The sequence below is a fragment of the Macrotis lagotis genome, chromosome 5 (genome assembly GCF_037893015.1).
Source record: "Macrotis lagotis isolate mMagLag1 chromosome 5, bilby.v1.9.chrom.fasta, whole genome shotgun sequence".
Classification (NCBI taxonomy): domain Eukaryota; kingdom Metazoa; phylum Chordata; class Mammalia; order Peramelemorphia; family Peramelidae; genus Macrotis; species Macrotis lagotis.
In genome coordinates, this window is record NC_133662.1 from 170965525 (window position 1) to 170980339 (window position 14815).

General features: G+C 33.8%; 1 protein-coding gene across 17 annotated transcripts in view; it reads left to right on the plus strand.

Annotated features, from left to right (window-relative positions):
* Nucleotides 1–14815, plus strand: part of TIAM2 (TIAM Rac1 associated GEF 2) — a 338837-nt gene that overhangs the window by 170582 nt on the left and 153440 nt on the right. The window contains exon 1 of one of the 17 annotated variants that reach the window (XM_074187898.1): nucleotides 7740–8598. The exons of the other annotated variants lie outside the window; for them this stretch is intronic. The gene's annotated coding sequence lies outside the window, so the exon portion shown is untranslated. Of the gene's footprint in view, nucleotides 1–7739; nucleotides 8599–14815 lie in introns of those variants that run through there. 17 annotated transcript variants of the gene reach the window in all.

Below are 14815 nucleotides of genomic sequence, written 5' to 3' on the forward strand. Positions count from 1 at the left end.
ATTGATGGTGGTATTTTAAAACCAAGAGCCACCATGCAACAGATTAAGTGACTAAATACTGGGAATCAAAATTTCAAAAGAAAAATTGCAAATGAAAATAATTTATATCATTAATTGAAATGCAAATTGAATGTAATTTGTCAGATTGGTAAAGATGGTGAATGATTGAAATTATGTTAGAGAGACTATATGGTGACAGGTCCACTGATATTATTGTTGGCAAAGTTATAAATTTGTCCATTCTGGGAAGCAATTCTTGAGATTATGAAACAAAAATTCACTAACCTCTTAGTGATGTGATAATCCTATTACTAGGAATCTACTTTGAAGATGTCTAAGACAGAAAAGTGATGATCTGGCATTTTTTGTGGTATTAAAAATACAGTAAACAAAATGTACCCATTGACTGGGGAATGGTTGAACACAGATGAGTGGAATGGAATGTTATGATACAGAAAGAAATGACAGGGGTGGCTAGGTGGCGTAGTGGATAAAGCACCGGCCCTGGAGTCAGGAGTACCTGGGTTCAAATCCAGTCTCAGACACTTAATAATTACCTAGCTGTGTGGCCTTGGGCAAGCCACTTAACCCGTTTGCCTTACAAAAAAAAAAAAAAACCTAAAAAAAAAAAGAAATGACAAACATGAAGAATTATAAGAAATGCAGGAAGCCTTGAATCAATTAATCTAGAATGAAGTAAAAAATAGTTCAATTTGCCCAGGTAAAATGGTAATATAAAAAGTAAGACTAAAATGGTAATGTAAAAAATAAGACTTAAGTAAGACTAAAGAGAAACCAAATTATTAGTAATTGTAGAGACCAGTCAATCTTGGAGATCAGAAAATGGTCTCATTGGAGAAGTAGATCAACCTTAACTCTTCTTTTGAGGCTCCTTAAAAAACTCCCATTGAATTTCAGTTTCTTCCCATGTATCTTCCTTGTGATGGCAAGAAAAGGGAGAAGAAAATTTCCCATGAAGGCATAGCACCTATATCTCTTAACTGTCTAATAATACTTGCTACTACCTATCTGTGAACAAGCATTCTCTGCATTTTACAGATTGAGAATTTGTAATGACTAATCCTCAACTTTACTCTTAGAATGTTTGAAAGGATCAGTTTACTTTTTAAAACTTATTATATGTTTCAATTTTTCACTGGAGTTTTTGTTAATGATATACTACAGCATTAGTTACCTATTTTTCTCATACTGGGGAGCATTTATAGGTAACAGCACCTTCATATGATGCTTTATGGTCACAAAATGCATTCCCTACTGGTGTATTTTGTTCTCAGGGAGTGGTAGCAATGAAAGCAATTTTTAATACTGGTTTTAAAGATAAGGAAATTGGGACACTGGAAGATTAAAGCATCTTATCCAAGCTACTAACTAATATAAGAACTTGAATACAGTTCTTTCATCTCCAAATGTAGTGCTCTTTTCATTATGCTGCCTCAACATATGGATCATATGAATTAAAATAAAACCCCACAAGATGTTTACCCAAAGGAATAATAAATTACATTTATTTTATACTCGTATTTATTTATTTATTTATTTGTATGGGGTTTTTTTTAGGCTTTTGCAAGGCAAATGGGGTTAAGTGGCTTGCCCAGGACCACACAGATAGGTAATTATTAAGTGTCTGAGATCAGATTTGAACCCAGGTACTCCTGACTCCAGGGCCGGTGCTTTATCCACTATGACACCTAGCCTCCCCAATTGTATTTATTTTTGTATATGTTAAATCTCAAATAATTCAACTAGTGGAAAAAAAATTTAAATCGGGTAGGCATAAAGAGATACTTTGATCTCAAGTATCATGTTTTATAATAATCTATGTGTTCTGGCAAGACGACACCATGAATAAGTTTTATGTATGTATGTGAAGTTGGGAGAAGGAGGAATTATGTCTTCAGTAAGTCAGTGAAGAAGAGCATAGTATAGAACTGGGCATGGAGTCAGGAAAGCCTCTATTCCAAATCCACTAGGACCCTTGCTCTGTGAATTTACCGACATTGGGGCAGCTAGGTGGTACAATGGATAGAACATAGGCCCTGGAATCAGGAGGACCTGAGTTCAAATCCAGCCTCAGACAATTAATAATTGCCTAGCTCTATGACCTTGGGCAAGTCACTTAACCCCATTGCCTTAAATAAACAAAAAAAAATTTAAAAAAGAATTTACCTGTATCATTTTTACCTCTGAATGCCTCAGGCAACTCCTCAGAATTTAATTTGAGATAGAAAGAGTTCTCACACTGTATTCCTCAATGCCAGGGAAATTACATGCCCTTCCTTCTAGATAAGTGTATATGTGAAAATACAATAATTTCCAAAATAGGGAATGTAATAATTACACTGTACTTTTCACTTTGATCAGAACAAATTTTGTTTTTAATTTTAAAAGTTGTTTCCAATTCTGGATGCCAAATTTAAAAAGTGATGTTGGCAAACTAGAGTAAAAATACTATTTATAGTTGATATTATATGGTACTTTGAGGTTTGCAAAATGCTGAAATACAGGATTTCATCTGATCTCACAATAGACCCATACTTTGATGGTTACAGATTCAAGGGCAAGTGCCTAGTTTAGTTTTTTGACTTTGTCTAGTACATAGTGTCATATAAAGAAGTCACTTAACAAATATTTGTTAAATTGAATTTTATAGATGGGGAAACAGACTTACAGAAATTAAGTTACCCATAGTTGTGCTACTCATGTCAGAGGTTGACTAGGGTTCTTCTTACTTGGGCCTAGTTCTGTTTTTATTCTTTCATTAGAACAGCCAAAGACAAATCAGAATGGGTCATGTGAATACTTTGAACAAAGAGAATAGTTAGTCTGGAGAGGAAGAGAGGTGTTTTTTTGGTAGTTTTTTTTGTGGGGGATAGAGACTGGATAGATTGGGGATAGCCTATTAACTGACTTCAGATATTTAGATGGAGCAAATGGGGTCTGTGTTACTCTTGAGTGTAGAATTATAAACCAATGGATTGGAATTAGGAAGTTTATAGCAACTATTTAATTCAATATATCAATTATCTAATGGAGATATATAAAAATAAACACATATCAACTGATAGAATTAAGCTTCCTATTACCAGTGGTATTAAAGGAGGGCATGCCACTTATTGATATGTTGTAACACCAGTTCCTGCACAAGGTGGGAGGTTGGACTGAACTGGATTGTGGCCTGTCTTCTTGTTTTTGTCTTCTATTCAACTTTATTTTAAATCTATATCTTTTATAGCAATCCTTTTGGTGTTTTTAGCACATAATCTATCTGTAAGGAATCTGGGAAGATAATGCAACCCATTTTCATTTTTGGGAGGGAGGTAAAATAATCATTTAGGACTATAATTTATGAATATTTTTAGGAAACTTTAACTACCTTGATAACTTCCTTTGGTATCTTTACCTGACTGTAAAAAATATCTTTTCTCTTCATTGTGCTATGGAAAGACTGTTGGATTTAATATTAGATTATTCTAATTCTGGCTCAGTGTAATTTTGAAATAATTACTCCCCACTTGTTTCCCCATCCATAGAATGAAAGAATTTAAACTAGATGACCTCCAACATCACTTCCAACTCTAAAGGTACAATCCTATGATCTGCTTTATTTTAAGTTTATTTCCTCTTATTTAATCCTTCCTAAATATAGAAAACAATTAATTATCCTTTCTTCCAAACATTGATTAAGAAGTGCTAAACTGATACAGCGATAATATTTCTATGTTTAGATTTAGCTTGGGTTTCATTAATCTTGCCATATTGTCCTTCCCGGGCCTTCCCTAGACTTCATGGCACCAATTAGATCAAAGATTACCTTTGAGTGCCACCAAGGCCTTAAGAAATAAGTACAGCAGACCTAAGAAATAGACAAAATCAGAGACTCTCAGATTTATAAGGAACTTCTGAATTCAAGTAGTCTAACTTATACATGAAATTTCACAATACAAGTCCATGTAACAATGGCATTTTATTTTATTAGGCATTCCTAGCTTTGACATTAAAATCTCAAAGAACCTTGTTATAATGAAAAAAAGAGACTTGTCCCAGGTCCATCTCTTTCCCAATTCTCAAACCATGATTCAAATAATTTTTTGCCAATTTTATTCCTAAAGCTTCTATTCAATAAAATCTTTGGCTCCTTATTGACTTAAACTCAAAAAGCATACTATTCACAATTCATCCCCAGCCCATGTTTCTTACCCATTAGATAGTCTTCACTTCACACACCCTACATTCTCACCAAACTGAACTTCTTGATCCCAACTTATATTATTTTTACTGGGGTTGTTTGTTTTGCATTTACTTATATATGTACTTGTTTCTCCCAGTAGATTGTTTCTTCTTGAGGGCAAAAACTTTTATTTCATATTTTTATCCTTGATAATTCTCTCATTGCTTGGCAGTTATCAAATAATTGATGTTAGCAAATTCTAGAATAGGCTAAAGGCATATGAAAGCGGAAGTTGTGTCCGATTTGTTACGTGCTTGATAAAATGTTACCAGTGATAGTTGGACTTTTCTCAAACATAAACATTAAAGATTCTCTTCATGCTGCTCAAAACAGAAAGCAAGACTTTGTCAACATCTCTCAGAGTGTCAGTTCCTAAAATGGGGATAGTAATATCTAATACCTACCCCACAGGTTGTTTTGAGACTTCAATATATTTAAGGCACTTTCATCAGGAAAAAGTACTCTATAATTGCTAACTATTATTATTACTGTTACTAGTACTATTGGTATCACTGTCATCACTATCTAAACACCAAACCCATTGGCATTCATTTTATTCTGGTTGCAAATCAGTAACATTGGATTTTAAATATGAAATGAAAATTAATGGTAAGTATGGATCCTAAGCAACTTTTACTAGATTACAGATTACCATGGTTTGATGGTGACAACACTGACGGAAGAAGCATCATTGACAGAAATTCTAATAATTTCATCATAGAAACTAATCGATAGCAGCATTATATATAATGATAAAAGATAGAAAAAATAACATATTGCCAACAAAGGTATCAAATGATCCAAAATGCAAAGATTTAGAGCAGTCTCATATTGTCTGAAATATAGATTGTATCTATTCTCCATTCAGAACAGATGTTAGAATCAATAGTATTAGAATTTTAAGTCATACTTGTGCACATGGATAATTAAATTTTCCAACAATATAATCTTTGAATATGAAAGCGAAATCTCTTGAAAGTTTTAGTTCAAGAAAAAGACTGTTTGACATTTGGCCAGTGAACAAAATTTTTAAAAAAGTTGTTTTCTCTTGAGGATAAATTTTCTGAGTCTATTATTATTTACTCAGATGAAATGTCAGTATGCTTAATATACTTTCAGTCTTTTTTCTTTCATTTGAGAAAAATTCTACAGCATTGTTTACTGAGTTCTTTCAGCCCAGAATAGTCCTACTAGTTGAACTATTTTTTAAAAAAATCACAAAGTATGAGATACAGATTTCAGTTCTAATATTATATTTTTATATCTTGTGGCTTATCATTAAATCTTCCATTTGTGTGAGTATATAGACAAGTTTTATTTCATTTATGGGATTTCATATCTCTTGGAATTTTGCTTCACTGACAATGGTTTATTCTTTTTATCTTTTTTCCTTATTAAAAGTAAATAGATTAGGCTATTGACTGTTGATTAAAATGACTGTTTTTATACTATTGTCATTTTTTTGAAGTTCCAAAGTGACTAAAATCCAATTCTAATGATGTTTGTCAAGTTTTTTGAATGAGGGTGCTACATGGAATACATTTAAATCATTCTAGTTTTTCTCATTTAAACAATAATAAATATTATTTCAGAATTAATTCATTTCCTAGGCTTTTTATTGTCCTTTTAAGACATGTTCTCCCTTCATGGATATAAGAAAATGGTCTTCAAGCTTATATATATATATATGCATATATTTCATTTTATCTGAACTTCTAACCCATTCCCATCTCCCCCACCTCTTCAAAGAAAAAAAAGTAAACAGGATAAAGATTTCGTGTACAGGAAATGCTAGATGATAGGAAAGTTTAGGATGGCTAATAGGCATGAATTTTTTCTTTGGGATGACTTGTTTCTTAATATGTGCTTTTTAGTAAGGATATTAAAACCCAAATGTAATCTTTAAAGAAATGATTGAGCATTGTGTGCCTCTGAGATTCAGTAGCTTAAATAGTTATTTAAGAACAAAGTCAAAGTAATTCTTTGTGATATTTTTTCTTTCCTAGAGAGTTTAACTTCAGAAAGGAGTTAACTCACATGTCCTCATATAGTGTTGTCTTGGAATGAGTCCAGTTTTATGAATGGGGGAAGTAGCAATCCCTATCATTTAAGGAAGAAAACTGAGAATATTCTATTCTAGTCTGCTCTGAACCTTTAGATCTTGAATAGATCTACAGAGCTAGAAAGCCCAATTCACTATAATAACTGATCTTTGATTTGTGTGACTTCTCTAAGAAAGAAGCTAAATAATGACAGAAACTCCAGAGTATCAAGAATGTTGGCAATAGCCCACAACCGTGAGCACACTTGAATTTTGAAAGCTTAGTAGGATATATTTTATATATCTAAAGGCCAGAATTACATTAAGACAGTTGCAGAATAAGCACTGATTTAGAGTGGTGGAGAGAGTTTCTTCACTGGGAATTCCATTGCAATAAGATTTCAGGATAAACAAAAAGAAATCTTACATTTTTTTGTGTAAGGTTATTATGAGCATATTTGCAGTATTCTTGTACTTAATATGTACCTCTCCATTACCTGTTCACTCACCCATATTTTTGATTCTTCAGAAACTTGACTTTATAATTATTGCATCTATTTGTCATCACCAGACCTGGAAGATGTCTTGGGTAGGGTCCATATGGAAGAATTATCTTTAAATGATGAAGTCTCTTAGATCCTATTTGCAGATGGTATTGTGTTGATTGCATTAAGACTCAGAAAATTATTGAGCCTTTTAATTGAGGTCCTTATTTATTCAAAAAGAAGTTAAGGGAGCAGCTAGGTGGTGCAGCCTTAGAGTCAAGAGGACCTGAGTTCAAATTTGGCCTCAGAAACTTAATACTTACTTTGCTGTGTGACCTTGGGCAAGTCACTTGATCCCATTGCCTTGCAAAGAGAGAGAGAGAGAGAGAGAGAGAGAGAGAGAGAGAGAGAGAGAGAGAGAGAGACTAAGAAGTTATTAAGAAGTTATATTGAAAAAAGTGAATGGATGAGAAATCTATTGTTTAGACATAGGCCATGCAATTGGAAGGTGAATCTACTGATTGATATGCCCATGCATGTGCCTGAGAAAGCTAATAGTAGATGAGCAACTGAGTTGGGCCCAGAATTGAAAAGGATGGAAATGAGGTAGATACTTAATATATTTTTATATATATATGTGTGTGTGTGTGTGTGTGTGTGTGTGTGTGTGTGTGTGTGGTATGTGTATATGTGTATGAAATAAACCTCCACCAAAATATAAAATAGTGCTGTTGTCATCCCCCCCATAGCAGTTGGTAAAGTATTAGATATTTTGGTATACTCATTAATTTTTCACCTCTATCATTGTGTTTAAAACTACATAAAAGACATGTAACTTGAAAATTCTTGTATGTCTTTGTTTTTTTTTTTTTTTGTCTCACCTCCCTTCATCCTGGCCCACTACTTTTGGCACTAAGCCTCTTTGGTTCTTAATTTTAGGATTTTATTAAACTAAAGAATTTTAATTAGAAGAAAGTGAGAAAACCTAAAATAACTGAATGATGTGTTTTCTTTAGAACAATTGCTACTTTAATTTTGTTTTCATTAAGTTGAAAAATTGTTGTCTAGTTGAAACAAGAGCTTCCAGTGTAGGGCATTGCAGCTCAAGTGGACTTAAAACTGCAATAGCTTTGAAATGAACACAAGAGTTTGCTTATGCATAGTATCATTTTGCAAAATTATAAAATTATTTTTTAAGGGCAGAGAGAGAGAGAGAGAGAGAGAGAGAGAGAGAGAGAGAGGAGTTTTCATGACTAACATTCCAGCTGCGGTTTTGGAGAATCTGTGTTTACTGAAGCTTCATACAAAGGGCGTTAGGTTTGTATGTTAGCTGTGAGAGTGCTTAAAAAAGAAACTGAGGCTAGTTTCAAGTGAGTGAACCTTTATTCAGCAACCTTTCAAATGGCTTTCCTATGGAACTTTCGTGGTAATTCTGGAATGCAGGGTCAAACAACAGCCCAGTCATAAATTATTCCCCGGTGGCTCTGAGGCATTATGGCGCGCTGTCCGGGCTAATCATTTCAAGCGGCCCATGGAAAACCACTTTCTGGTTAAGTCTGCATCATCCTGTTCCACCAATGGAAAAAATTGAACATGATGAGGGTGTGTAGCTTACAGACAAAAATACATCTAGCATTGCACAGTATCTGTTTTTAGCTCCTAACGGCCGAACATTTTGAAGTGTTAGACACAGTTTCCTGGCTCACCATGGACAGAAAAGAAAGGAGTGTGTATATGTGTGTATGTATTCTGCTTCTTTGTGGGATTGCTCCCGACACATAGAACCATGAGAAAAACTGCTTAAAACAGAAGTTTTGGTGAAGGTAAGGATGTTAGTGAATAAAGTCTGGGAGGGAATGGTTTGGAATTACAACTTGCCTGTGTTTATAACTATAAATGTCAGTCTGGAATGGCTTTAATAATAAACCATTTTGTTCATTATTTTTAAGTTTTATACTCCCTTTCTTTTTTTCTGATTTAAATAGTGTACATCACTGAGCAAAATTAATTTGTTCCCTTTAAATTGGAGTGACTATTGTTATATTTATCCCTTAGAACTCTTATCCATAAATATCTTGTATTGTTACTTGCCTTGGTTTTCCAATTAATTCTAGAAAAAGCTGATGTGTTGAGTATCACATACCAGGGATGATGCATCATATATTCCACAACCTGGATACATAAGGTATTCTATATCTATTAATTAAAATTTTTCTAAATTTTATTCTTCTGGTACATTCAGGTTGGTTAGAATGTGAAAAAAACTAGTGTATTTTTGTCTATTTTCTTCTGAGTTGAAAGATTTACAATTTGACAGCTGAATTTTAAACTTTAATACTTCAAATGTAGTCAAATATCACTTAAAATGCTGAAGTTCTTTCCTGAATTCTGCTTCAGAAAATAAAGCTCTTCTAATCTAGGGAGTGCCTTGTTTAAACAGAATGATTGATTTTCTTTACAATTCAGCAGAAATGGCTAATCCCTCAGGGAGATTATATGAGAAGTAGAAGTAATGTATGATGGTCAGTGTGTGTTTCTACTATGAGTGATAGAGTCATGGCTCCTGTGTTGGTATATTTCTCTTTTTTCCTTTACATTTATTTAGTCAAGCATGTAATTCATAGAAAATTGGTAGGTGGAAGTAGGAGACTACTAAAATCATCCCTTAACTTAGACTATTATTTATAGAAATCTTGGAGTATATGGTGTTGCTGAATCACTGTTATAGGGATTTCCACATTTCCTAGTCCAAAGTAACAAAACTGAGCAGTTTTATAATGCTCTTAATTTTTTCCTAAATTTTAATTTCTCTTTTTGATACTTTCATTATGAAGTTTTTATTTATCTTATATTTCTTTCTAATATTAATAATGACCAAGTGGGAACATTTTGTGGTGTTCTCTTCACTCTTAAAAGTAAAGGAACAAAAGGAGCTTTTGTTTATTTAAACAACTCCAAACTAAGAACTCCCCACATTCCTGCTCCCCTGAGAATATAGGTGGAAGCAGTCAGGCAAAATTGTCAACATCATCTTGTTTTATTTTTTTGTATCTCTTATTGATGATAAATGATACCTCACTGACAATTATAGAAACTGTTAAGAGAAGATATAGAAGGAACAATGAATGCCTGCTTTACTTTTTCAAACTAAATTTTGTCAGCTAAGTTGATATTTAACAGAGACCATCAGCTTCTGTCCTCACTATAACCTTGTAACATATCTCTAAACTGACTATAAATAATAGTATGTTACAAATAGCAATACATAAGCTCTTTTCCTTTTATATTTTAGTATTTTTTTATATTTAGGGTTAAGAAACTACTCTTAAAATCTGATCAGTTCTATAGATGACTATAAAGGAGGTGTGAAAATGCAAGATAAAGTGTTGGATAAAGAGATTGTAAATGTAAGTGATAAAGGATAAGTTGTTCTTTCACACTGGTCCCTTGCTTTAAGAAAAATGTTAGAATAAATTTGGGAAATAGTTATTTTTATTTTTCAACGATTTGAACCCTTACTCTTTTTTGTGTGTGTGTGTGTGCTCTGACTTTTGTTCCAGGGTTATGTTGAATATGTTTAGCAAGGCTGGGTCAGGACATATAAAGAGATAAACTTTTTCTGTTGAAATATTTGACAAATTGCTCCCATCTCTGTGCATGCTTATGTTTATATATGTTTCTTCCTCTAGATGCCCAGCTATAGAGAGATAATGTTTTTCCACAGAACCACAGATTCTGAATTAGCATGTCCATTTCAAAGATGAGGCTCAGTTGACTTGCCCATGGTCTCACACAGTGACAGAGTTTGAACCCCAAGTAAAACATGTTATTCACAATGCCATGCTGTCTTTTATTGAACTTCAGAGGCCATTTAGTCTAACCCATGTATGAACAGGGATCCCTTTCCAATGACCCTGGCAAGTAATGACTAGTTTTCTCTTGATGTTTGAATCCTCAACTCACTATTCAGTTTTGTTTTGTTTTCTTTTACAAAGTATACTCTTAGTGTTTCACTAGTGCCAGAATCACCAGCTATGCCATTTTTTGAGAGATTATGCTGTTTTTTTTAAAGTATCTTGATAATTCTAGTAAATACTTGTGAAATAGCAATCTTTGTTTTCTTGCTGATATTATGTACATCTTCTATAGAGTCATGGCTTATGAGTAGGATTGTAAAGTAGATTTAGATAAAAGTACAACATTGGGGGCAACTAGGAGGCACAACAACTTGAGTCTGCAGTTAGGAAGACTCCTCTTCCTGAATTCAAGTCTGTCCACAGACACTTTCTAGCTGTGTGATCCTGGGCAAATCACTTAACCCTGTTTAACTTAGTTTCCTCATCTGTGAACTGGAGAAAGAAGTGGCATATGACTCCATTATTTTTGCCAAGAAAATCCCAAATAGAGTCACACAAAGTCAGAGATGACTGAAATGATTGAACAACAACAATGTTGAAAGAATAACAAGTATTGTGAAAAAATATATAAATGATCAATTCACTCATTTGATAGCAAACAATAGAAATTTTTATTTCTGGTCATTGGATTATAAGATTTTACAATTAACTTGATAGTTAATGACATACACCCAGTTATGGTGGTTTGATTGCCATTATGTTCTATCAGTAACTCCTTTTAGAATTAATACTTCTTTCAGAGCTTAGCACAAGAATTGTTTCCCACAAAAGGGCTCTCTGGTTCACTTTAGCTGCTAATGTCTACCCCTCATTTCTGTTATCATTTATTAATGTTTATATTTCCATGTATATACTGTTGTTTTACTAAATAAAATATAATTTTCTTGAGGGTGTGACTTTTTTTTTCTTTGCATCTTCAGCTGATAGCATATAGTAAGTACTTGATTTTTTTTGTGGTTGATTGACTTAAATGTCAGGAAGCTTTGAGTTTTATTGTTGTAGAACTATGTCAAAGATATGTATGCTCATTTTTATAATCAGAGAATATAGAGATCCAATCAGATCTGGAAGCATTCTTAGAAATCAATGATTCTAAATCCTCTCATTTTCTAGATAAGGAAAGTGGTGACCTAATGAGATTAAATGACTTTCTCAAGTAAGGTAGAAGAGCCTGGACTATATAATTTACTTCACCAAATTCCTAATGCTCCTCCCATTACCTGACACTGCCCCTTAGATTTGTATGCATTTTTGCTTATTTTGATGTCTTGTACTATAAATTTTCTCTTGACATTTGCCCTGAGACTATTTGGCCTAGTCTTCTAGAGCACTTTTATAGCTGATGATGGGAGCAATCTATTTTCTTTGATTCCAGTATAGAGTTTCTAGTTTCAGGTACTATATTAGTCTATTAGGATGAGTGACAGATTCACTGATTCAAAAAGAAATGTTCATAATCTAAGATGAGGAATTAATCTATCATTAACTGAGAATGAGTCAGCCTTTTACTTTTTCTTAGATTTTACATTATAGATTAAAGTTCCATTTTCAATTCTAGATTACCTCATCTCTTCTGTTATAAATGAATGAAAAGAAAAACCTACTAGAGTGAGAGAAAATTGTACATTTTATTCAGGAACCTTGCAAGATACATCTTACAAAGTACAGGTACCTCACTCCTAGATGTGAGGCACGAATTAGTCTTCAAAGTCAGGTAATTTATGGTCTTCAGAAACTCTTTCCCCTCCCTCTTAGATGTTCATAGGCTCTCAGAGTTTGAGTTACAATTTGAGAGGTCCACCCATTCCATGGCATGCCCATAATTTGATCCCCCCCATCATAGGCGCATGATATGCTAAAGAACCCCAATCATCACAGGGGGTGTGTGGGTTAATATTCAATTACCTAATTGCGCAAACTCAGTAGCTTTAGGTCAAGATCTCTAGATCACTAATCGGTTTGGGGTTTGCTATTCCTGGAATGGGATTAGGAAAACTCTTCCAGTCTTGTGATTGGCTGGGCCATTCCCCCTTTGTAATAGATTCCCTAAGGGCTCCCCTCCACACCCTGTGAAGACCAACACCCTACATTTCTCACATCTTCCCAAGTTGTTAACTTTCAGAAATATAGTTTTATCTCCACACCAGAGATAAATAAAAAGGCAGATAGAAGTTTACCTTTAATATAAGCATGAGTTAATATAAAAAAATTATTGAAAAATAAAGCACTCTTGGTAAGATGATTGGATCCAAGTTATCCTGGGACACAGATTGGAATCACTGTATTATTCCCATAAGACAGTGGCTCAGTATGCTCAGAGTTAAATCAAAATACTACATTTTATTAGGGTTTTTTAGAAAGAGATTATCTTGATCTTGTCCATGATGAAAGTAATAGCTATATTTAGTTCTTAGTAGCATGTAAAATTCTAGAAGACTGGAATTATTTAACTTTTATTTTTCTATTTCACTGTGCACTCTATGCACTATGTACTGTGTGTAGTACCTGGAACATCATATAATAAATTTTAGTTCTTATATCTTGAGAGAAATATGCAACAACATTGTAGATGGAAGGTAACTAAAATGACTGGGAGGAAATCCTGAAAAGAATTGAAGTCTTACTCCAAAATATAAAAACTGTTTTAAGACCTAAAAAAACTGCAAAATATTTGGGCAATAAAAATGGCCTTGTACCTTAAATCCTATTATGCTAGGGAGATTGTAATTCTTGATGGCAGAGAAAAGTATAAATCATAGACAAATGTTATTTACTAAACAAAAGATATGAAATTCAGGCATGACAGTTTCAAATTACTTTTTTTCTGGGACTCAGTTTCCTCATCTGTAAAATAAGGAGATTAGACTAGTTGATTTTTAGGGTTCCATCCAGCTCTTAATTCTTGAACTGTGGAATAAATAAATTCAAGATCATTTGGGGGAAGAGGATAGAAAATCAGGAAGGGCTTTGCATAACAGGTGGCACCAAGTTTTCCAGTAGAGTTGTGGAAGGAGTGAATGAGTGACACTTCATGGAAGAGCACAGAGATGAGAGATGGAAGACCAAGTTCAGGGAAGCAAACCATTTGAGGTAGAATGGAGAATTTATGAAAAAGGAGTTATTCGAATGATCCTGGAAAGGAGGATAGCAAGATTATGGCAAACTGAGTAGTTCAAGGTTTTATCTTGAAATCAATAAGTCACTGAAGGTTTTTGACTAGAAGAGAAAAATTGTCAGGGTTGTGGAGGGAGAATTGGAGAGGATGAGACCAATTAGGAAGCTGTTGCAGTAGTCTAGGAGAGAGGTGATAAAAGTCTAAATTGACTGGGTGACCATGTGAATGAAGAGAAAAGAACAGGTGTAAGAGATGTTGAGCAAAATAGATGAAACATCATGAATGATTATAAGGTTGCAAAATTGATTATTTAAAGATGTTGGGGTACCCTAAGTTAGATGTAGGAAAGTTTGAAGGAGGGGGGAAATTTAAAGGTAAGGGTGATGTATTCTATTTTGAACCTGTTAATTTGAGATGCCAGAGGGATATCCAGGTAGATCTACTTAGTAGTCATTGAGAAATATGTCCTTGAAGTTCAGGAGAGAGATTATAATAGGTTATATAGAATTTTAAGGTATCTTTATAGAGATGATAGTTGAACTCATGGGAACTAAACAATATCACTGAGAGTATGTTGACAGAAGAATGTTGAGCCAGATAAGTTGAAGCCTTAAGTAACATTTACTTTTAGGAGTTCACGTGGAGGATGATCCAGCTAATGAAGTTGGGGAAATGGATAGAAAAACTGGAGAATAATCTAGAACAATCAGGGTTACAGACACCAAAGAAAAAGATATCCAGGAGTAGGAGGAGTAAGAGGTGTTCATTAGTGACAGAAGCTGTAGGGAAGTGGAACAGAGGAAGGTTGTTGTATGCAGCAGTTGAGAGATTGTTGATAATATTGGAGAGAGCAACTTCAGTCAAGTGTTCTGGTGTGAAGCCAGATTGCAAGTGGTTGAGAAGTCAGTGGGCAGTAAGGAAATGTGACCAACAAGTGTAGATTACTTTTTTCAAATAGAAATTTGATTGTGAAGGTGATAAAAGGGGGGAAGGAAAGGCAATAAGCAT